Source organism: Camellia sinensis, chromosome 14, assembly GCF_055761805.1.
Source record: "Camellia sinensis isolate YWXY chromosome 14, ASM5576180v1, whole genome shotgun sequence".
Lineage (NCBI taxonomy): Eukaryota > Viridiplantae > Streptophyta > Magnoliopsida > Ericales > Theaceae > Camellia > Camellia sinensis.
Window position 1 is genome coordinate 26,703,812 of NC_138974.1, and position 23,814 is coordinate 26,727,625.

At 39.2% G+C, this 23,814-nt stretch overlaps 1 long non-coding RNA gene and 1 pseudogene across 2 annotated transcripts; one reads left to right on the forward strand and one right to left on the reverse strand.

Annotated features, from left to right (window-relative positions):
- Positions 1 to 7,459: 7,459 nt before the first annotated feature.
- Positions 7,460 to 23,612, forward strand: LOC114263170 (uncharacterized). 2 transcript variants are annotated; one of them, XR_014350699.1, is made up of 3 exons: positions 7,475 to 7,670; positions 7,757 to 7,906; positions 23,332 to 23,612. It is a non-coding gene; the product is annotated as an uncharacterized LOC114263170 (long non-coding RNA). The 2 variants fall into 2 exon arrangements; XR_003629558.2 differs by lacking the exon at positions 23,332 to 23,612 and having other exon boundaries at positions 7,460 to 7,670; positions 7,757 to 7,995.
- LOC145807855 (protein KINESIN LIGHT CHAIN-RELATED 2-like) lies at positions 9,874 to 14,556 on the reverse strand (annotated as a pseudogene).
- Positions 23,613 to 23,814: the final 202 nt, after the last annotated feature.

The window sequence follows — 23,814 nt, forward strand, 5'->3', positions numbered from 1 at the left end:
TTGCCTTAGTAACTTTGTAGGGGCCTTCCCATCTGGGTGAGAACTTAGGAATTGGCTGCTCCCGTATGATCGCATCCACTGTCTTCGATTCTAAGTCCCCTTTTTTCAATTTTCTGTGTTGAACAGATTGATTATAGGCGCGAACTATGGATTGATGATACTTTTCCATTATTTATGAGGCCCGATCTCTTCTTTCTTCAGCCGCCTCTATGTTATTCTTCCTGTTGTATGGAACTAAGTGTGCTGACATAGCCATTTTTGTAGAGGGTACTGCCAACTCAACTGGTAATACAACTTCAGACCCATATACTAGGAAAAATGGGGTTGCTTGAGTTGGCTTCCTCTTTGACGTTCTATACGCCTAGAATGCTATGGGGAGTTGTTCAGACCATGTGCCCTCTGTTTCATCCATCATCTTACTCAGTATTCGGATGAGGGTTTTGTTGGTCGCCTCAGCTTGTCCGTTCCCTTGGGGATATTATGGACTAGACTTGTGATGCTTAATTTGGTAGGCATTCAGCAGTCTTTCCACATGGCGATTTACAAAAGGAGCTCCATTGTCAGACAACATCATTTTTGGTATGCCAAACTTGCAGATTATGTTCTCTCTGATGAAGTTGGGCACTTCTAAATGAGATGTCCATATAACCGCTACCCTCCTTGATGCTCTGCCTTGTGGGCTTCCCTCAACACCTCATTTGCCTCATCTTTTGATAAGCATGCTAAAGGTTTCCCTTCGAAGCTTCTTCGATACAACTTGCCCTGGTCAAGAAAGAAGCAGAGGGCTCACCTCTTAACTCTGATTGCATCAGCTTTATTCTCAGGCAATGTGCTATTTCCTAAGTAGTCGATGTATGGCTGCCTCCATTCTTCATTGCTTAAGAAATGGGCTTTCTCTTTCTTAAGATGAGACTGACACTTTGCATATTGCCTCTGCAACTCAGTACTTTCCTTCTCCATCTCTGGGCAGTAATACCCTTGTCTCTGTATTCGTCGGTATAGACTGATATCTCTATCTTCACAGGACTTAGCATGGATCTGCTCAAGTCTGTAAGTTGCTTCTTTTCTACCGACGCATCTTGCCAGCAAGTTGTTGGGACCGCGAAAATACAACTCTCCTCTGAGGAGGAGAAATGATGCAAGCTTTGCTGATCTGATTGTTCCTTGGCCTGTTTTCAACTGTTGGATTATATATGCTTTCCACCCCTCAGCGTCTTACTCTACATGTTCTTCGGTTAGCACAGCTGGTGTTGTTCTTTTCTCAATGACGATGACTATACTATCATCTAGTATCTCCACCTTTGCCCCCAGTGTAGCCAAGGCATCGGGGAAACGGTTATATGTTCGAGGGGTATGCTGAATTTGGACATCATCAAATTGAGTGAGTAGCCTTTGAACTACAGTGCGATATGGGGCCAACAGGGACTCCTTCAAGGCGAAATCACCCATCGTTTACTTAACAACTGACTTGGAGCCGCCCCAGATTTTTAACCTGTAGAGGCCCTTTTTTTGGGTAGCTATTAGGCCCAGTAGCAACGCTTCATATTCGGCCTCGTTGTTTGAACACTCAAAGTCAAGCTTATATGATAGATGAAACTTCTCTCCTTCTTGACTCGTTAGCGTTACACCAGCTCCACCTTTCCCAGCTCCGAAAGCTCCATCAAACTTTAAGTCCCAATAGTCTCAGTTGTAGCGGTTGAGACATGGACCTCACCTGGTAGAGGTACCTCTGTAGGTTCATTTTCACCAGATGGGAACTGGACAAGTAAGTCTGCAAGTGCTTGGCTCTTAATAGCCTTGGGAGTAACACAAGTGATATTATATTCTGCTAGAGCCAAGAGCCATCTTGCCATTCTCCCAGTCAGAGCGGGCTTGCTTAGCAAGTAGCGAACTGGATCACTCCGGGTCACAACCTGGATCGGGTGTGCCAAAAATTATTGACACAACTTCTGCGCTGTGAAGATTAAGGCTAAGCAATGCCTTTCAATTAGGGTATATCGCGACTTGGCACCATTGACTTTGCGACTGATGTAATAGACTGGTTTCTCAATGCCATCTATGTCTTGGACAAGTAGGGCTCCAATAGACTGCGGAGTAGAGGCCAGGTACAGTAGCAGAGGCTTTTCATGTTGTGGGGCAATCATTGTAAGTGGAGAGGTAAATGGTTGCTTCACCATATCAAATGCCTATTGCTGTTCATACAACCATTCAAACTTGTGATTCCCTTTCAGCAGTGTCCCAAAGGGAAAGGTTATCTCAGCAAGGGCTGGAATAAACCTCCTGAGGTATGACATTTTCCCTAGGAATTCTTTCAGAGCTTTTTGAGAGTGTGGTGGAGGCATCTCCATGATTGACTTGATCTTGTCCCCATCTACTTCAATCCCCCGTTGGTGTACAAGGAAGCCAAGGAACTTGCCGGCAGTAACTCCAAAGGCACACTTGAGAGGGTTCATCTTGAGGCAGAATTTGCGACAACGCTGAAAAACCTTTTCCAAGTCGCAGAGGTAGCGGTTTGCCTTTGTAGACTTGATCACAAGATCATCTACATATACTTCCACTTCATGATGCAGCATGTCATGGAACACTGCAGTCATAGCCCGTTGGTAGGTTGCCCCTGCATTTTTCAAACCGAAGGGCATTTACCGTATAGAAAAAAATTTCCAGGGGTGTTCTGAAAGCTGTCTTTTTTACATCTTCTGGTGCCATTTTGATTTGGTTATAACCACTATACCCATCCATGAAAGAGAACATCTGATGGCCTACAGTTGAATCAACAAGTGTATCAACATGGGGCAATGGAAACTCATATTTCGGGCAAGCCTTATTCAGGTCGCGAAAGTCTACACAGACCCTGATCTGACCATTCTTCTTCTGCACAGGAACAATATTTGCTAGCCAAGTTGGGTACTATATAGGCTCAATGAACTTAGCCCTCTGTAACTTTTCTACCTCTGCTTTAATCTTTGCTTCAAGATCGGGGTGATACTTTCAAGCATGCTGCTTGACTGGTCTAGAGATGGGAAAAGTGTCCAGATGATGAGTGACAAGGGATGGGTCAAGACCAAGCATCTCATCGTATGTCCAAGCAAAGACATCATTGTATTGCTTTAGTAGTGTTATCAATTCCACCTTAGCCACTGGAGCCATTGTATCACTGACAAACACCGGCTTGCTCTACCCAGGTAAGGCACTGAGATTGACCTCAGCAAGTACCTCATGCTGGGGTTTGGGGTTGTCTTGCATGCATTCAGGGGCGAGCTCAAGCGTCTCCACCAACCCTTCTTGGGACTCATTACCGTCACATTTATTTGTCTCAGGGCCATCCTCCCAAGGTATGAAGTCTGGCCCCCAAAACTGTCAAAGGTAGTAAACTGTCTTGCCGCCCTCGCGCACCTTGACCATCTTGGGCGGAGGACTTGGGATTTGCTGCTCCTTTTCTGTCCACTGCTTTTTGGAGTAGCCTCTACATCTCGAATGTCTTCTCACTTTGGCAATTTTACCACTGTAATTTTGCCAGTCCTTGGAGTTTCATCTGTTGACAACTCAATAAAGAAAACTGCATCCGAATAGTGTGCCTCTTCCACTCTGAATGGCTTTTCAGACGCATTTATGGTAACTGTGCATTTTTCCAACTTTGCCTTCACGCATTGGTGATAGTTGGACGGGATAGCCCTATATCGGTGCATCCAAACTCTGCCAAGTATCATGTGGTAATTTGTATCTGCTTCAATCACATGGAATTTAGTTGCGGAACAAATTTCGTTAACTGCTAAGTCCACTACAACATGGCCTTTAGTGACCTTTTTCTCACTACCAAAATCGATTATAGTAATGGGTTGGCGAACCATTCTGGACTCCAGGATACCAGCTTTTGCAAAGGTGTCAGCGGTAATGATGTTTATGGACGCCCCACCATCGAGGAAAGCACGCTTGAACTCTATATCATTAATATAAACTATGACAAAAAGAGGACGGTTATGAGGAAATAGGTATGCTCTGTCTACTTCTGAAAAGGTAATGGCCCTATAATCTTCCTGGATGCGTCGAGGCACATACTCCTTCAGCAACTTCAGCATGGTGCACTTCAGAGATGTTGATGAGGGCCTTTATTGCTTCTATCCTGGGGGCTTGGCTCAACCCCAGTTGGTTAAAGAAGGTGCGAAACTTAATAGAATTTTGCAAGGCTTGAGCATGAGTATCCTCTACGAATCTCGCCTCTTCAGGTACTGTTTCAGGGAGCTGGCCAGTTGCAATTTCTTCTAACTCATCATGGTAGGATGCCATGTGCACTTGATCGCGCACAGGCCCAAGGTAGCCGATCATGTGTACATTTTTCTCCTTCTCTTTGTGGTTAAGATAAGGGTCCTTCTGTACGTCACGATTACTAGCATCTTTGAACTTTAGCTCATTCGCGTCAACTTTCTTCTTGAAGATATTTTTTAACGTCCAACAATCCCTAGTAGGGTGCCTAGTGGTTCTGTGATAGACACAATAATCTGGGCTTTTTTTGTCCTTCTTGGTTGGAGTAACATCAACCGGAGGCAAAGTAAGTTCACCATCAGCGACCCATTCTTTAACCAAGGCCTTAACATTCTCAAGGCTACAAGGATATGGATTCCTGTCCTCATAACTCTTCATCTTTTGAGAGGACGAGGCCTTTGCTTGCGAGCGGCTCCCTCATGTGGAGGTTATCGCAAAAACTCTACTACTGCGAGAGTAGCGGTGGCTGTCGCGAGATTCGTGTAAAGGACCAGTGGTACTGAGATTTCTAGTTGCCTCAATCAAGGCTGAAAAGGTAGGCAGATTATGGTTCACCAAGAAAATTTTGTAGTTGCGTATGGCACCCTCCACACATATGCTAACTAAGTGAGCTTCATCTATTGGTTCATGACAGTCAATAGCCTTGTCTTGGAACCACTTAACATAGTCCAATATATCTTCACCTTCTTTTTGGACATCTCGCCCAAGTGTGAAGGTTGTGACTTTCTCTTGGACTTGGAAGAATTTCGTGTGGAAGTTGTTCACCATCTCCTCCCAACTCTTGATCAAGTTGGGAGCCAAGTTCACATACCAACTGCAAGCCCTTTCAATAAGTGATTTGGAGAACTCTCGAAGGCGCAGAGAGTGGTCACTGTCATGGACACCAAGAGTTTCAATGAACCTCGCCATGTGTTCTCTGGCATTGCCTTGTTTTCCATCAAACTTAATAAATTTGGGCACTGTATACCCAGTTGGGTAGGGCATGGTCAATATCTCTTGAGAGTATGGGGGTTTCACATCTGGGTCGGGGAGAGATGGTAGTTACTTCTTGCTACGCTCTTGCTCGAGCATAGCTTGTACATTGGCTAGGGTAACAAAGTGAGTGGGCTGGAATAGTCCAGTCTGCTCCTGGATAGCTAAATCAATGACTGTACCGTTCGCTTGAGGTACCACCAGAGGCACCTGGATTGGAGCTCGAGCTGGTCTAGAGGCCATGGCCATAATAGCCGCAGTGAGAGTTTGCAAAGCTGCCAGAATCTCCCTCTGCATATCCTGTTGTGATTGAACTGCCTCAACAATAAAATCATGGTCATGGTCCTCCGTATGTGCTTCTCCGCCATTGGAAGAGCCTTGCTGCCGTGGGAGTTGCTGAACTTCATCCTCTACCATCTTTTCCAGTGAAGTGTGTAAGCCACTGCGTGTATAAACCATCAACAAAGCGGCCTCCCCAGCAGAGTCGCCAAAAATGTAAGAGTGTTCAAGGTTAGAGAGGTGATTAGAGAGGCAGAACTATGCTAATGGTCCAATAATAGCGGAAGTGGCTGGAGAATAAGTAACAGCAACTGTGTGGGAGTTGGAGAGTGTGTAGCTAGGTGAGGGTGAAGCAAGTGGCTCAAGAAAAAGTGTATAGCAGTGCTAAAATGGGTAACATCTCCCCCAAATCCCCAAAATTTCTCCTCTTGAACCTTGGGAAATGGGTCATATTTATAGGCTTTTCCTTGGTACCAAGAGGACACCAAATGGCCAAATGGAGAGAAAACATGTGTCCTAGAGGATCACATGGAATATTCTGCCTTGAGCCACTAGGCTGAAGGTGCCACATGTCCCTCTGCATGTATTGTGTACTATCTGTTTGCCTTTACAACTACCTTTTCAAACCTCAGCAACTGTAGTTGCGTCGGGAGTGTTTGGCATGGCAACTCCCTTTTTGGGCCTCAACAAGTGCACTTGCAGCGGGAGTGTTCGCCTCTGCACTTGCCTTCTCAGCTTGAATCTCAACAAGTGCACTTGCAACGGTGAACCTCGCCGTTGCACTTGCCTTCTCAGTTCTATTTGGCCAATACATGCATTCTTAGGACTCCATTAGTCTGCTATCGACTATGTTCATGATCACCTCAACGTAGCCTCCACCCTTAGCCACCTAACCACAAACTCCCCAATTTCCCAGGGCAAAGGCCACAGCCAGGCCTGCTATCAGCCATGCTGTGCCTTAGTACCAAGCCCAAGGGGGCTTCCTTAGTCCTGCCTATGCGACCAAGGCAGGTCCATGACCTGGGTAATGGAAAGGGAGTCCCTTATACTCGGGCTGCCCTATTCCCATCTTTGCGGGGTTGCCACGGTAAACTGGTATTTCTGAGCCTGCTATCAACACCAAGTTAAATGAACTGTGGGGCCGACTATTAGCCCTAGGCCAGTAATGCCTTGGGGCCTGCTGTCAGCGCTAGACATTAGCCTCTACTTGCAGAGGGAAGCCTCTCTTAAAGGCTGCTATCACCTTGGCAGGATAGTCTCTCTGCAACTTAGTTTTTGCGGTGGTAGTTGGTGCGGTAGTCATTTCCCGCGGCAAGTTCAGACAGCATGACCGAAGATATTAGAGATGGCGGTGGCACTGAAGATACTTGGAATGACGGCGCTGAGACAAATTGCCTCAGTAACTTTGCCACTGCACATGTTCCCTCGGCAACATTAAATGGCGGCAGAACCGAAGTTAATAGGAATGGCGGCGCTGAGGCAAAGTGCCTCAGCAACTTTGCCGCTGCAAATGGTCTATTGGCAACTTCACCGCTGCAGATGTTGCCTCTGCAACTTGACTTAGGCATTTCTCCTCGCTGAGTCCATCTGGAGCCCTGGTGGGTTGGACTTGCCTCGGCCCATTTGTTGGCACGCTTCCCTTGAGCTTTAGCCCATGCTCCTTTTTTATCCTTGGTCGCCTTCTCAGGACGATCTTAGTGCTTGGGTCCATGCTTAGTTTTGGGCTTAATTTTTGACCCTCTACAGATAGATATTAATCATTTTGAACCTAGTTGATTGAACTCATCTTAAAATTATATTTTTATAAACTCATAATGATTTTATTGGAGGACCTAACATATTTTCTTAGGCTTTGTTTGGCTATGTCTTTTTATTTTATTTTATTTATTTATTTATTTTAAAAGCCCATTTCATGATACGCTTTAATGGCTTTTGGAACACTGCCTATTTTGGTAACTAGGTTAAAAGTTAACCTTTTAAATCACATTTTTTTGATTCACCTCATCTCTTGCCCTTTACGGTTCAGCACCCTCTAGCCATATCCACCGGATGGAGACGCGTGGTGATGACAAATCTGACGCTGAGGAGGGAGGCACGTCTGTGGAGTTCAAGAGCCAAACGACATGACGTTGATTTCTGCTGTTTTGGCCAAACGAAAGGTAAGTGACAGGAACCCTTCATCCCCTCTTCTTCTCTAGACCAGATTGAAAACTCAACCTCTCTCTCATTAGACTTACATTTTCAGATTTGGCCTCTTTCTTCTCCATCAGCAAACCCATCGGTGGCGGTGGAGGGCTTCCGGTGTTCCTTCTTTGCATTGACATGTTGCTTTGTTTACCCAAACACATTAGAAGCCCTAGATCCCTAAATCTCCTCAATTGACAACCAAAAAAAGGTCAGATTTTTGTTTTCTTTTTCTTTTTCTTTTTTATTTTTTATAAATCCTCCCCACTTAAAAAGCTATGTGATTATTTTGTTTTGTTTTTTTATTTATAAATCCTCTTTGTTTAATCCCCATAATGAAAAGCTGTGTGATTATGAAAATAGACTTGCCGAAATGCTTTGTGATTTTGAAAAAATGGACTTGTTGAAATGATTAATTGAAAGCATATGTGATTCCGCCTAGACTTACATTTTGCATTCCAAATGTATGATAAAATGCCTCGATGAAATTCTTTGTGATTTTGAAAAATGGATTGTTTTGACATGTGAAACAACAACAAAACTTCTTTTTACATATATATGAAATATATATAGAAATGTATAAATGCTTCAAAACATGATGTTAATGGTTGTCAACTTTAGTTGATTAAATTAAGTAAGGAACTGGTGGATTCACATGATATATTAATTAATAATACAATACATATATATTGATAATTTTGATTATCATGATGAAGGCTTGGTTGTAAAGCTTGATGACAAATTAAAAAGTTTGAGCAATTTAGACCTTGAAATAGAATTTGTTTCTTTAAAAGGTTTTTCTTTTTGAGTTATGAGAGTTGTATTCAAACTGGGGAATTGGGTTATCTTTCTGGTTTTTTATTATTATTTTTTATTATTTAAAAAACAAAGTTATGACTTGTGGCTTTGTGATGCATAGCCATTAAGAGCATGTTTATTTGGTGGGATTGAAGGGTGAGATTGGATTAATAGTCCGTTGTTTGTTTCAATTTTTTTGCACCGAATTATTAATCCCAAATCTGTTAGACTATTGTATCCTATGGGAGGGGAGACACAAATTATGAGATAACTTATCCCATGGGATTAGGTCATCAAATTACATTATTGACCTTCTAGTATTAAATATCTTTTTTCTCAAGGTATTAATTATACTTAATAAAATAGTCTCAATTTAAAAATAAAATAATTTTATTTAATTTTTATTGATGTTTTATATATTTAAAATTTTATAATAATTTTTTATAGATATTTTATTGACGTTTTATTTTAAAATTTTGTTGATATTTTATTTAATTTCGTTATTTAAATTTTAATTGATGTTTTATTTAATTTCATTATTTAAAATAAATTTATTTAAAATTTTAATTAAAAAAATAGCATATATTTTTATTGATATTTTATTTATTTAATTTATTTAATTTAAAAAAATTATTTAACTGTGTAAAAAATAAAATAAAATAAATTTTTATTAATCTAGCTAAAAATAATTAAAATATTAAAAATATGTTTAATATTACTATTACTTAGTAAATAATTGAAAAGGGTAAAATAGTCAATTAAGCATCTATCGTTCTCCATAATATCCCAAACAAACACAGGATTCATATCCTATCTAATTAAATAATCATTTCCTGACATCTAATGCCATGACTAAACAAATATGGCATATATATCCTATCCAATCAAATAGTCCCAGGATTATGAATCTCAGGATTACAATCCAATGGATTCTAATCTCTCTTATTCAGTCCATCCAAACAAACATGCTGAAATATGTGGGATATGTGTCTGACATGTCTAGTTGGGCATGCGCCCAACAAGTATGTATAAATAGTCAAGTTTACTAAATAACTATGTATAAATAAGATGTCCATTTTATGCATAGCATGATCTATATTAGTTTGTAAATATTATTTTATCCTATAAAAATGTACTCAAGAAACATGACATCTGGACGCGTCGTGGTGTCCTTGGACATAAGAATTAGATGAATCTGACACTTTTGAAACATCCGCACTTGACACCCATGACCGAGTTCATGGAAGTTACTCATGTGGAATCTGCAAATCTGCAGTCCTCACATACTTGTATGACAGTTTTAAAAGAATTAACAATCATACGGCATTATTAGCTTCTATGGTGTACATAAGGCTGGTTTGGTCCATATAAGAGCTAAACATTAGAATGAAAGCATAGTTAGTTTTGGCATGCCAAATGATTTAAACTTCAATGGATGACAATGTTTAGGTATATGTAAAACCAGTGTCAGTTTCTAATGATATCCCATTATCACCTACTTGTTAAAATTCTCCTCTATTTTAGTAGTTTGCAAAGCTATACTTAAAACCAATAAATCAGTTAAGTGTATATTATGTGATGCAAAGATACCAGAAATTAAGGTAATCTTAGTTTCTTACCTCCCTATGGCACTATATGCTTTTGAAAGGTTCTGACATGACTCAATTGTATCCACATGACCAGGACCAAGGGACGCATCCATAATCTCCTTGGCTACTGCAAACATCTGTGCAACTGACTGAGGCCTATCTAGTTCCAAATATGCCGCACCCAAGTTGTTATAAATATACCCAACCCCATAATGCTTGGAACCAAAGCACTCTTTCAGTCTCTCTGCTGCACTCTCCAAGTAGGGTATAGCCTCCTGCACCTTGCCTGTTAATAGAAGCAACTAGCCAATACGTGCAGAAACACTTTCCTTCTGAGTGTTGCTCTTGAGGGAGCTTCTCAAGTATAGCTTGTGTTCTCTTTGGCAACGCAATTGCAGTTTCAAACTATTCATAGTCTCATATTGCATCGGTATCTCCATATATGCCTCAGAAACTTCTACTGGAGAGGTTGCTTCTTTCTTATCAAGAATCCCAGAAGCAATCTGTAGTCACATTTTTGAGTCAGCAAATTTCTCTTGATTACATAAAGCTTTCGCCATCAAAATGAAGACCATAGCTCGATCTTCACTTTCTTTATCAGTCTGCTGAACAATGTCCTTCAAAGTATTGATGGCCTCCTCATACTTCCCCAATGCAATCTGAATGTTGGAGGCATCAATCTTTGCCCGAAGGAAATTAGAACTAAGACCCCAATTCTTCAGTACCTTATGTGATAACTGATTCTGATCCTGATCCAGTGCCTTCTCATGCTCCTCCAACCCAGTATAGAAAACCCCAAGAAGCTGCTTATCATGCGCGACTTCCACCGAATTATTCCCCAATTGTCCCTTATTTATCTCCAATGCTTTTAAACAAAACGGCAACGCCTCTTGAAAATTCAAAACAGCAACATAAGCCACTACCAAATCCCGATTAGCATTACCAATTTCCCTACTGTTTTTCTCCAAAGTCATTTCTTTTATCTCCAAACAATTCCTTAAATTAACAAGAGCCTCCTCTCTCCTTCCCATTGCAGTCTTGCTATTCGTCAATTCAAGCTGAACTGCGTGAAGAATCGGTCTAATATCATCAAGACTACAAGAACCTTTTAGCCCTATTAAGGTATCCTAAACTATCATTAAAACTTTTCAAGCTATAACAAGTAGAACCCAACAATTGTAAAGCCATGGAAAGAGGTAAAGACACTCTATTATCATCTCTATCCAAAGCTTTCAAAGCTCTATTAGCAAAAGAAAGATTCTTTTCAGGGTCCTCACCTTTTTGGTCAAGTTTGAGGCCGAGTTTCAAGCAAGCCAATCCAAGTTCCCTCTCATCAAAACTTGCCTCCATGTCCTTGAATGCTTTGAGCATATCTTCAGTGGTCTTGGCAGCCTCAAAAGCCTCATCTATTTTTCTTATGGAATAATGGTGGAGTTCTGGAATAAAGAATTATGATAGCAACAAGATAGAGAGAATATGGAGAGAATTTATATTGCCTTCTTCATTGGCTTGAATGCCAATTTATAGAATACATAGACAAAAATCAAAAGTTATGGCATATCTACCTTACGTCCAATTTCTATAACTTTTGACAAAACTTTACAACTTTTTGACAAAGTCTACAAGCCTAGGCATATGCTTATACAACATTTCCACAAAATTAAATACAAAGACAAAAAGTCATAAATGAGAGACTTTAATTATTTGTCATCTTTATACTACAATTATGATAAAGAGTTTGCGCCCGTGCCGCGTGGTGATTTAACTTCCATCATCAAAACTATTGATGAATCATACTGGATTTATAAAATTTTAGAAGAAAATTTTAGTGAACATCTATTAAAACTATGGCAACGTAGCCCACGTTATTGTAGTTTAAAATTGAAAGACCCTAATGTTATCATTAGAGTAAGACCAATGATCTATACTAGACAAGATATAGATGAATTTGATATTCAACTTCAGGAACTTTTAGACAAAAAGTTAATTGAAGAAACTAGAAGCCCTCACTCCAGTCCAACTTTTATGGTAAGAAACCATGCTGAAATTAAAAGAGGAAAAGCCTGAATGGTAGTCAACTATAAACGGCTAAATGAAAATTTAAAATTTGATGGATATTTTATTCAACGAAAAGATGTTTTGATTGACTTAACCAAATGATTAAAAATCTTTAGCAAATTTGATTGTAAAAGTGGATTTTGGCAAATTCAATTAATTGAAGAGTCAAAAAAATTGACAGCTTTCAGTACACCTAGAGGACATTACCACCGGAATGTTATGCCTTTTGGGTTAAATATTGCACCACATGTATTTCAATGGTGGATTGATACAATTTTTAAAGATCTTAAAGATTGTTGTGTAGTTTATATTGATGATATACTTATCTTCTCTAAAACCAAGGAGGAGCATAGAAACATTTAAAATTACTTTGTGAAAAATTCCAAAAACATAGAATTATTTTGTCTCCAAAAAAGATTGAACTAGAAAAAGAATCAATTGAATTTTTGGGAATAATTTTAGACCAGAATGTTTAAAATTACAAGAACATATTTTGTCCAAAGTACGAGATTTTCCTGATACTCTTGAAAATATAACACAATTACAGAGTTTATTAGGCATTTTAAATTATGGACGAAATTTTATCAAAAATCTTTCAAAAATAGAAATTTCTTGGTTAACTAAATTAAGGAAAAATGTTATTTTTGAATGGACATCAGAAGATGTTTTAATTAAACAAATTAAAGAAAATGTTAAAACTTTACCAGATGTTTATCTTCTTAAAATAGGTGATAAATTAATTTTAGAAACTGATGTCTCAGAAGCATGCTGTGGATGTGTTCTTAAAGTAATACCAAGTAATTTATGGTATGATAAAGAGATACCTTTATTAGAAAATGGGATTAGACCAAGAAAAAATTCAATACCCATAAAATTACAAAAAGAAGAATTAATTTGCGGATATAATTCTGGAACATTTAAACCAAATGAACAGAAATATATTATTTTTGAAAAAGAATTACTTGCAATAAAATTAGCAATAAAGAGTCTTCATATTTATTTAGCCCCAGAAAATTTTATTGTGCGCACTGATAATAAGGCAGTAAGAGATTTCTTGATCAATAAAAACCTATTGAACAAGGAAGAAGATTAGCTTGGTATAATAAAATTTCTGAATATACTTTTGAAGTAGAACATCTTAAAGGTACTAACAATTTTCTTGCAGATTTTCTTAGCAGAAATTGTTTCAGAAAATTAAATTGCTAAACAAGTAAATTTAATTTTTGCAGAAGACCTTTAGACCAAGAGGAAACAATGGATAAGGGTAAACAACCCGCTCAAGGAGATTGGGTGACAATTGCTAAAAAAGCAATCCCCAGAGAAGAAAAAGTTTATGTTGTGTTTGCAGGAAGACAACCTGAAATTTACACAGAATGGAATGATTGCAAAACACAAGTTTGTGGATACTCAGGAGCAAGCTTTAAAGCATATGTTAGCATGACCAAAGCAAAAAAATCTTTTTACAGTGCACCAGCCATGCCTATTTATCAAAGGAATCAAATGAGAACTAACCTAGTTCTAACTAATACTCAGACATCTAAACCAGATGAATCTGAGATAAAAGATTTTTTCAACCCTGGTATATCCAGAGAAATTTATACAGAACTCAATGGAGTTTGGAAAACTCACCTTGTAGACAACAAAGTGAAATTTCGAAAACACATGAGAATTCTAGCCAACAAATTAGCTGAACAAACAGCTAAATTAACAAATTTGCAAAATCCTTGTTTCAATATTCTTAAACAAATGAATTGGAATGAAGATTTTAATTTTGAAAAAATAAACAATTTTCTTCAACTATCAAACCTCATATCAGATGGGTTTTCTGATCCAGTTTTTGAACAAATAAAAGAATTTGTCTTTTTGAAAAAGCAAGAACTTTGCTTCTAAAAGAAATTTTTATGTTAATCAAAAATCGAGTTGAAGATCATCATGATAAGATTAGACAAATCTTAGAACGATCTTATGATAAATTAAATTTGAAAGATGTAATTTCCAAAATAACTATCATGGCAAACCATGACATGTGATTCTTTGAGGATATAGATTGGAGAATAACTAATCAAGTTATTTTTCAAATTTTAGATCCAATTCAATAGATAGATTATCCAATGATCATCAAAGCAATGCTCTCATGGATAGTAAAAGGCTTTCGATGGAGCAAATATTTTACTTTCTCGATCTCCAGCACTGTTGGTTGGCGAGAACGAGAATATTTTTTCTAACCATACTAGATTTGGTATCTTAAAGAAATTGAAAATTTTGAATTTGAAGACGATTATTTAGATGAAGATCACCGGAGAGAGCGATTGGAAAATATTCAAAAACTTTCTTTGACAGAATATTGGATAGACAGTCTAATATCTGTTTCACAAGCAACGTCCAACATCCATGGCTCAGCAAAATTGCCGTTCATGGTTATAGATGGTAGAATATTATTTGTAACCCATTTTCTCATAACATATCAAAGGTTTCCTACACAAATTAATGAGTCTTTTGACATGTTAATAAATCTCAAAAAGAGAAATAATTTGGATCTTCCGTTGGAACTAGCCATGACCGCGGATGATGTAGAACATTTCCGGAATGAGTAATACAGCCAAGATCCGGATTCCCCTCCATCAGAGACTGATGAAGAATATCACAATCTCATCAACATGATGGAAGCATAGTGGACCCCACTATCAAATGCAGCTGTCTCCTGATCGACTCCAACCTTATCCAGGACACGTGGAGCAACCTGCATCATTCAGCGGAAAGTGATCAGCCAAATCTTTTCAACCCACGCTACACGACAAATCCACTCAACCAAAGCTTATCTATAACAATCTATCTCTTTGAAAATCGGAGAGGATAGACAGTGTATGTATATATTATATACAGTGTATGTATATAATTGTTGTATAAAGATGACAAATAATTAAAGTCTCTCATTTATGACTTTTTGTCTTTGTATTTAGTTTTGTGGAAATGTTGTATAAGCCTATGCCTAGGCTTGTAGACTTTGTCAAAAAGTTGTAAAGTTTTGTAAAAAGTTGTAAAGTTTTGTCAAAAGTTGTAAAAATTGGATGTAAGGTAGATATGCCATAACTTTTGGTTTTTGTCTGTATATACAATATGTATTCTATAAATTGGAATTCAAGCCAATGAAGAAGGCAATGTAAATTCTCTCCATATTCTCTCTATCTTGTTGCTATCATAATTCCTTATTCCAGAACTCCACCATAATTCCGTAAGAAAAATAGTAAAAAGCTCTCTTTTCAATCTTTCTCTGCCTTGAGGAGATTGGAGGTTGTTGGTCCACGAGGGTGTTGAGATTGTGAGATGGGTAGGTCTGAAATTGATGGGTTTTGAACTTAGAGAAGAGTAAAGCATCGGATTTGGTACAAGATTCGAGGTGGGTTTGGAATAGGTGGTGGTAGTAGTGGTGTTGATTGGTGGTGGTGGTGGGGAGAGAAGAGAGGTGGGTGATAAAGTCTCTGGAGAGAAGAGAGAAAGAGTGTAAGAGGGGTTGACTTGAGCCCACTAATTAATTGGGCCCAATCAGAAAGCCCAAAAATTGGTGAGCTTGGAGAAATTATTGCCAAATGGGCCAAGTGAATTCTATTGAATGGGCTCATAAGAAAGTCAATAAATTGGTCCGAGGAAGACCCATTAAGCAGATATCTTTAAAGAGAGTCCAACAAGCCCATTCGAGGAGGCCCAGATCATATGGGCATTCCAGAAGGTTAATCATTGTTTTCATAAGATATGAAACTCTCGGAGGAGATTCATTGTATGAAGTATTGGCTTAGTCTTGAAAGGGTTCGAAACCACGAACCTAGAGACCTATTTGAGCTCGGACTTGAAAGGGTTCAGATCTACAAACCTAAAGATCCGAAGTGCTTGGCTTCGAATAGATTCAGACGTAATCTAGAAGTCGCTCCGTTAATGAGTCGCAGAACACTTGCTGGCTCGAAACTTTCTGGGATCTACGCACCAGAACCATGGGCATAATGGAGTCTGAACAAAGGACCCGATCTTGAGGACGGTGAGTGGAGATAAATTTATTCTTTGATTAAACTAGCCTATACTCAGGTCGAGGTGGCACAATCTAGGGGGTCCCTAAGACTCAGCAATATTTGAGGTAGGGCATTATCTTGAACTATTCATGACACTTCTGCTGCAGGGCGTCCTCTGGGACTACCCCTAATATTTTAGGATGATTGGGGATCATTGGTTAGGTGTGGCTAAGAAGAAGGGTTTGCCGAGAGGTTGATCTTCTTTTCAGGGTTTTCCTCATCCTCAGATAGGTCACTTCCTCAGACAAGGTGATTAGAGAGAATATTCCCCATATGCCTTACACATGGGCTCCATCCTACATCATGAGGTGCCTATAAATAGCACCCACCCATAGCTTTACAAGGGAGAGATTTTGGAGAGACAACTTTTAGGAAAAAACTAATTTCCCTTCTCCATTATCAACCTTGAGAGTGAAAGTGGGAGATCCATAGGAGAGCCTTGCTATTATTCTCTCTCCAACTGCCTTGCCTTCTTCTTCACCCAATCTCTTATCTCCATCATCTCCTTGCTATTGTGTTCCTAGTTGTGATTGTTGAAAAATCTAAGCCTCTCATCATTTCTAGAGAATTTGAATTTTCTTCGAAGATCTTCGAAAATCTTCGAATTTTCCAACAATGTTCTTGAACCCTTTCATATATGGTGACTCCACTGGGGAGGTGGATTGGTTAATGGTCTCAACAAGATCTGAAATCTACATAACTTCAGTGAAGATAGCGGGAGAAGAAGAAGTTCATCAACAAGGCTCTTCCAATGGTAGTGATGAGAGGACTCAACCACCTTTCATCCTTGAAGTCATTCAAGGATTCCAACACACTCAACAAGAGATTCTTACGACCCTTCAAAATCTCACCCACACCATGTTGGTGATGGATTCGAATTTCACACCATCAGTAACAAATGGAGGTCAAGTCAATGCCGGCAAGCATCAATAACTTCATGGTAATGTTGGAAATGGTCAAAACCATCAAGACCCACCCCTAATTCTCCCTGAAGTTGCTCAAAATGGTGTGCAAAATCACGCACCTAGAGGATTGAGCCATGGTCTATCTGTGGTTGGAGGAGTTTTTAGCATGATGAATGGTGTTTCAGTGGCTGTGGAAGTTCAAGGAAGTTCACAGAAATTTCTCTACAAAATGGTGCTCCATCCATGCCTAATTTTGTTCCACCAATTGTAAATTGTACTTATGTACTGAACGGGTCTCCTTTGGCTCTGGTAACGACTTTCCAAGCCCAACCTGGCATACCCATTGCGTGTAACGGAGTTCATGGAACTCAAATCAACACTCCATCACCGAATGTCATATCCATAAATGCCAATGGTCAATATCACCACGTTCCTACACCGATGATGAATTCTCAACACCCAAATAGCTAAGTCGCTCCAGGCTTGGTCTTCGGGTCTACAAGCTAAGTTTCGGGAATACCACCATCAAGTTCTCTCCCTCAACAATTTCTCACTCTCGCCGATGTGCAAGCCATGTTCGATCTCGAATGGGGCAAGAGGACTTTTCCCTCTTTGCCCGATCTGGATGTCAAGCCACCATACCCTATCGAGATGTTGAGTTATCTATACCCGGAGGGGTACACGGTGTCGAAATTCATCAAATTTGATGGCAAGCAAGGAAATGCTCGAGAATATTTTGTTCGGTTCATCGAGACTTTGGGGATTCATGGTTCAAATCATGTCCTCCGACTGAGAGAATTCTCCAAGTCCCTCACCGACCAAGCATATAGTTGGTACGTCAACTTGGCCCCAAACTCTATCCGAAGTTGGGAGGAGATGGTCAACAAATTCCACGCCAAATTCTTTCAGGTGGCCGAGAAAGTGACCACACTCACCTTGTGTAAGGAAAAATAGCGGGAGGGTGAAGACATTCTCAAATATGTGAAAAGGTTCCAAGACAAAGCTGTGGATTGTCATGAGGCTGTGGAGGAAAGTTACTTGGTCCAAATCTGTGTTGAAGGGGCATTGAACAGGTACAAGATGCTTCTTGTTAATCACAAGCTACTCATCTTCTCGGCACTAATTGAAGCATCTCGGAACATCAACATACCTCAATCTTAGGAGATTGGGTTCGAGACTAATTATAAAACCAGCTTCAAGTCATCCCGAGGATCTTCTGTCACTGCGGCTTCCGCGTCTTCTACCCAAAAGTCGTAGGGGGAGGGATTCAGAGGGTAAAAGAGGAAGAGCTGCGAGGATGACACTTATTTTTCGTGTAGTATTGAGGAGGTGAAGGCCTTAGTCAAAGAATGGGTGGCCCTAATTATTGTGTTTTTCATCGATCATTAGGACATCCTACAGAAAAGTGTCGGACGCTTAAGAAGATCTTTAGAAAGAAAGTCAAAACAGATGAGCTGAAGTTCAAAGAACAGGGGCCTCAGGATATCTTCGAGGATGTGGCTATGATGGCGTATGACGACCACAATCCGAGCACCTGGTGAAAGTTTTTCGAATGACTTCACAACTCTGGGGATTAGGAGTAAGGGTCGAATTTTCGTAGAAGAAGTCTATCTATGATATTTACAATTTATATTTATTGCATTGTCCAAGAAGTTCTATCTTTCTTATGTTAGAAGTTTTATCTCTCTGATGTTATGAAGAAATTTATTTCCTCCATATTGTGTATCTCCATTAGAAGGTTATTTTCTTTATATTGTGTATTTTCATTGGGTTATGTTTCTTGATGACCTTTTTCATTTGTCATCCCTCAATGAAGAAAGAGAAGTAGTAGACTCGATTGCCCACCAGAAAGGATCTTTCTTGAAGTAGAGCGTGTGCTTCCACTCGGACCTCCTCAACTGCCCACCAGAAAGGATCTTTCTTGTTGAAGTAGAGTGTGTGCTCCCACTCGGACTGCCGAAGAACAACCCTTACTTCCATTAGTGCAAGCTTCGAGGATCTTTCTTGTTGAAACAGAGTGTGTGCTTCTACTCGGACTTTCGAAGAGCAACCTTTGCTTCCATCAATACGAGTTTCGAGGATCTTTCTTGCCAAAGTAGGGTGTGTGCTACTATTTAGACTCTTGAGGGACAACCTCGGACTTCTAAGGGACAACCTTGATTTCGCTCGGACTTCCGAGAGACAATCTTTACTTATGTTGGTGCAAGCTTGGTAAACTCGGTAGCCTTCTAGAGAGATCTTTCTTGCCGAAGTAGGGTGTGTGCTATTTTCGGACTCCTGAGGGATAGTCTTGTTTCCATTCGGACTTCCGAGGAACAACCATTGCTCTCATTAGTACGGGTTCTGAGGGCACTGGGGTCGTGGAGTTCTTACGAGAATTCATTTGCCTGAAATAGTAAAGTCGACAAATGAGATAAACAATATCGAGTTCAGATTATGATTCAAACGTTACCGAAATACAGGCGACATCAACAATAGTAATGAGCAACTTATGCTACAACAATTTTATTCCTTTGAGTAAGTTTAACAAAATTTTCAATAGCAACACCAACAAAACTCAAAGGATTCAAATTATCTCTCTCTACACCAATGAATCTCTTCAGCATTAATACTCCATCTATGTCAGATTTATCAACACAAGGTCAAGCTCCAAAACATGAATTTCAGGACTACATTTCTCATGCAAATCAAGATTCAACAGAGGCAATAGCTATGTCAAGACAAAATTGCAGCACCAAAGTTCTATTCAAGTTAGGATCATCAATAGAAGCTTAAATCTCATGCAAAGGTTTCAGAATATATATTCTCAAAATGAGTCAGAGATACTAAAGCAAGATTTAACAGAGCACTGGTCATCTCAAATCAGAATTACAAGCTTTCGAATAACCCGAATCCCAAACCAAATCAAGTTTATAATTAGAGGAAAGATTTTGGCAAAACAATGAAATTCATAAATGAGTTTTGAACAACAGCTTGTCTATAGATCCAGAGCAATGAAGAAGAACAAAGTTCGTTAAATAAAGACCAAAGCTCATCAAAACTAAGAGCTGGCTTGGTTCCAAAAAACAACCAGGACAGGTAGACAGTGACATGAGCGGCGCTAGAGGACAGAGACGCAGCAATGATGACAGCGTCGAGTGTGACGCGAACAAGCGACGAAGTAGCAGGACAGACTGATGCCACGTTGAAAAGGCGGCGTGGTCAGCGTTGATCAAATCACAACTGAAGGCAGTGGCGAGGTTGGAGGTTGTGAGCGCGAAGCAAGCCGTGCGAACTGGATAGTCACACCCATAGGGTAGGACTTCGGTTGACTATCGCATGGGCAAACGGGGTACTCAACAACGTTGGTGAAATCTGTGCTGTAATGGAGCTGTGGCAAGGAGAAGTCCTACGGAGGTGGACAAGCCTGGCCGAAGTGACGGAGAAAGAAAGAAGAAACCCAGTGGTAGTGGTCTTCAATGGAGTGCAAAACAAGCTGGTTGCTGGGTCTTATCCCAGTGTAGAGAGAGAGAATATGCTGAGAGTATGGTTTGGCAAAAAGAGATAAGGATGTATATATATACAGTGGGCCTTCAATATTCTAAAAAATACGTGGGCTTTATTTTATGGTTACCTGGAGTAAAAAAAAATATATGTATATGCTTCAGTTGTTCTAAAAAAAAAAGTGTGGTTTTGTGGTCTCTCAATTATTCTATGTGCATATTTATATATATATATATATATATATAAATGGGTCTTCAATTTCTTGAAAAGAGAAAATGTGGGTCCTCCTGTTGGTTGATTTTCTTTTGACTTGAAAGACAAAAGTTTGGATTGAAGAATCAAATAGTAAGGATTTGAAAAAATCTGGAATCAAAATAGTGAAGAAAAAAGTTGCGTGGGCCCAGGCAATGCACAAGGAATTATCTAGTGCATCTAGGGTATAACACCTATACATTTACCAAAGTCAAGTGTTTAAATATTTATTTGAGAGAGTAACCCAAAGGTAAAAGTGTGTTTGCCAAACATGGTATAAGGATAAAAGATTCCTTCTTATCAATATTAGTTGGCAATCTTATCCATAAAATTATGATGAGGCATTGGTCTTATCCAAAAGCCACATGAGGAAATTTTTTTTCCTAAGGGTGTGATACGAAGCATGGCCGAAGAAGTGAAAGTATGCATGTCCAAGAAATTCAAAATTTCCCATACATGTAAGGGACAAAATGTAAGAGGGGTTAACTTGAGCCAACTAATTAATTGGGCCCAATCGAAGCCCAATCAGAACGCCCAAAAATTGGTGAGCTTGGAGAAATTATTGCCAAATAGGCCAAGTGAATTGTATTGAACGGGCCCATAAGAAAGTCAACAAATTGGGCCGAGGAAGACCCATTAAGCGGATATCTCTAAAGAGAGTCCAACAAGCGCATCCGAGGAAGCCCAGATCATACGGGAGTTCTAGAAGGTTAACTGTTGTTTTTAGAAGAGATAAAACCCTCAGAGGAGATCCATTCTCTGAGGTATTGGCCTAATCTTGAAAGGGTTCGAAACTATAGCGATTCTGATTTTGATCCGACCTTTATTGTATTTCGGACTCGGGCCGTGAGGTTTAATATTGTTATTTATGTCTCTTTCCCTCTTGTCCCTTTCCTATTTGAGTGTTGGAACGTATTGGGCATGTTTGAAACGGGTTGGTTGCTAGTTATGCAAATGGTAGTTGTCTAGAAATTTGCCTCTTCGCTCGAGCGAGGCTTCTTGTGCTCGAGTGAGCTTTGAGAGTTCCTAGTATTTTTCCTAGACTTGCAGAATTTCTGGGAAGGTAAAGTTCTTTGCTCGAGTGAGGCTTCTTGCACTTGAGCGACGGTGTGCGTCTGTAAAACTTCTGAAGGTATGTATTCTGCGCTCGAGCGACGCTTCTTGCGCTCAGGCAAGGTCACTTATTGTGTTTGGTCGCTCGAGCGACAACTCTTTCGCTCGAGCGAGCCTTGCATATATCAGTTCACAGCAGAGCAATTTTACATCACTTTTTGACTTTCTTTTCACTCAAAACCCTAAATCGACTCTCTCTTTCTCTAAAATATTCTCTCTCTACAAATACACCTAGATTTAGGGATCTCTCAACCCTATTTCCTTTGTTAAAAAGATAGAGCATTTTGTGGGCTTGCTTTTGATCTGAACATAGTTGAGTTTGGGCATTCTTGAAGTTCTTCCTTTTCTCCTTTGGGCTTCTACTCTTGAGGTAGGGATATTCTACACTTTAATATGGTTTTTAACCTAGATATTTGTTGTTATGTATAAATGATAAGATTTTGGAGTGATTTTGGGTAAACTAGGGTTTGGGCTCAAATTAAAAAGAGGGTTTTTCCATGTTTGGTTACAAAATGAATAAGGGGCTTTGAATATGAAGTTCTCTTGTGTTAAAATTGTGGGATTTAGCATTTGGGTTGATATTTGGAAAATGGGGAAATTTGCCCTAATTTATGTTGAATAATTATTTTGTATAAATAATGGAATTGGTATGGAAAATGTGAAATTGGGAAGATGTATAAATGAGTGGTGTAGTTGGATTTGTTATATTACTCACCTATGAACAATTGATAAATTACCTGTTATAAAGATTGTATATCTGTTTAGAAATATCTATTTTGGATTATCGGTGGAGGATAGCTATGATTGTTGTAAAAATTGTATTAGGATTAGGTGAATTGAAACTAATCATTTAAATTATATCATTGAATATTACGATATGATTGAAACATTGAATATGTGTTGTGGATAGTCATTGTATATGACGATACTTTTAAATACACTGTATATGTATCATTGTTTGGGAGGAGATAGGGGATAGACTCTATTTAAAATTAAGTTGGTTGGAGTGTCTAGGGTGAAAGTCCCGAAATCTTGTGTATATATGGGTGTCAATTCCCTCGGACAAAAATTTCGTGAAATGACAAAGTGAAGTGTTTGAATAATGGTTGTATTGATTTGTGAACCACTGAGTTGTAGTCTCATTTGGGTTGTATCTCGACTCATGAATTGACTCGAAATGAGATGAATTAACTTGAAATGAATGAATGGAAATGGATTGAGATGTGGATATCAATATTGAATGGTCATGGGAAGAATGTAAGTTGGTCATGAATATTGAACATTTATCTGACACTTATATCTTAGTCAAACCTCATATATTGTGTTAGTTTATCTCTACTGGGCTTTGGCTCACCCTACTTGGGAAACCATTTTCAGGTACTGGTGATATGCTTCTTCTAAGAACATAGCTTGGGAGGACTTAGGAGCTGAAGGCTCTATTTGGTTATTTTTGTGTTTAAATGTTTATTCAAGCCAAGGGCTTTAAATATATGGAGCTTATGACTCTCTTTTATTTTAACCAAGAATTATCTTGAAAAGATGTTAGCCTGTATGGCATTTATTTTGTTGTTATTAACTTGTGTTACATGCTGTAGATTTAGAATGAACGTTTATGAATGTATAATGCATGTAATACCTTTTGTAATATGAACTTTGATATATGAAAGTGTACCAATTATGTCATATTCATTTCTCTTATGAGTTGGGTTATTTGTATTATTTTGAGAGCGTTACAACTTGGTATCAGAGCATACCGGGTTTGAATACTTTGGGTACGTGGGAAGTGGTTAGTACCGCAATGGGTTTGTCTCGCTTGATAGAGACTTAAGTATGGATGATATGTGTTTATATGATAACATG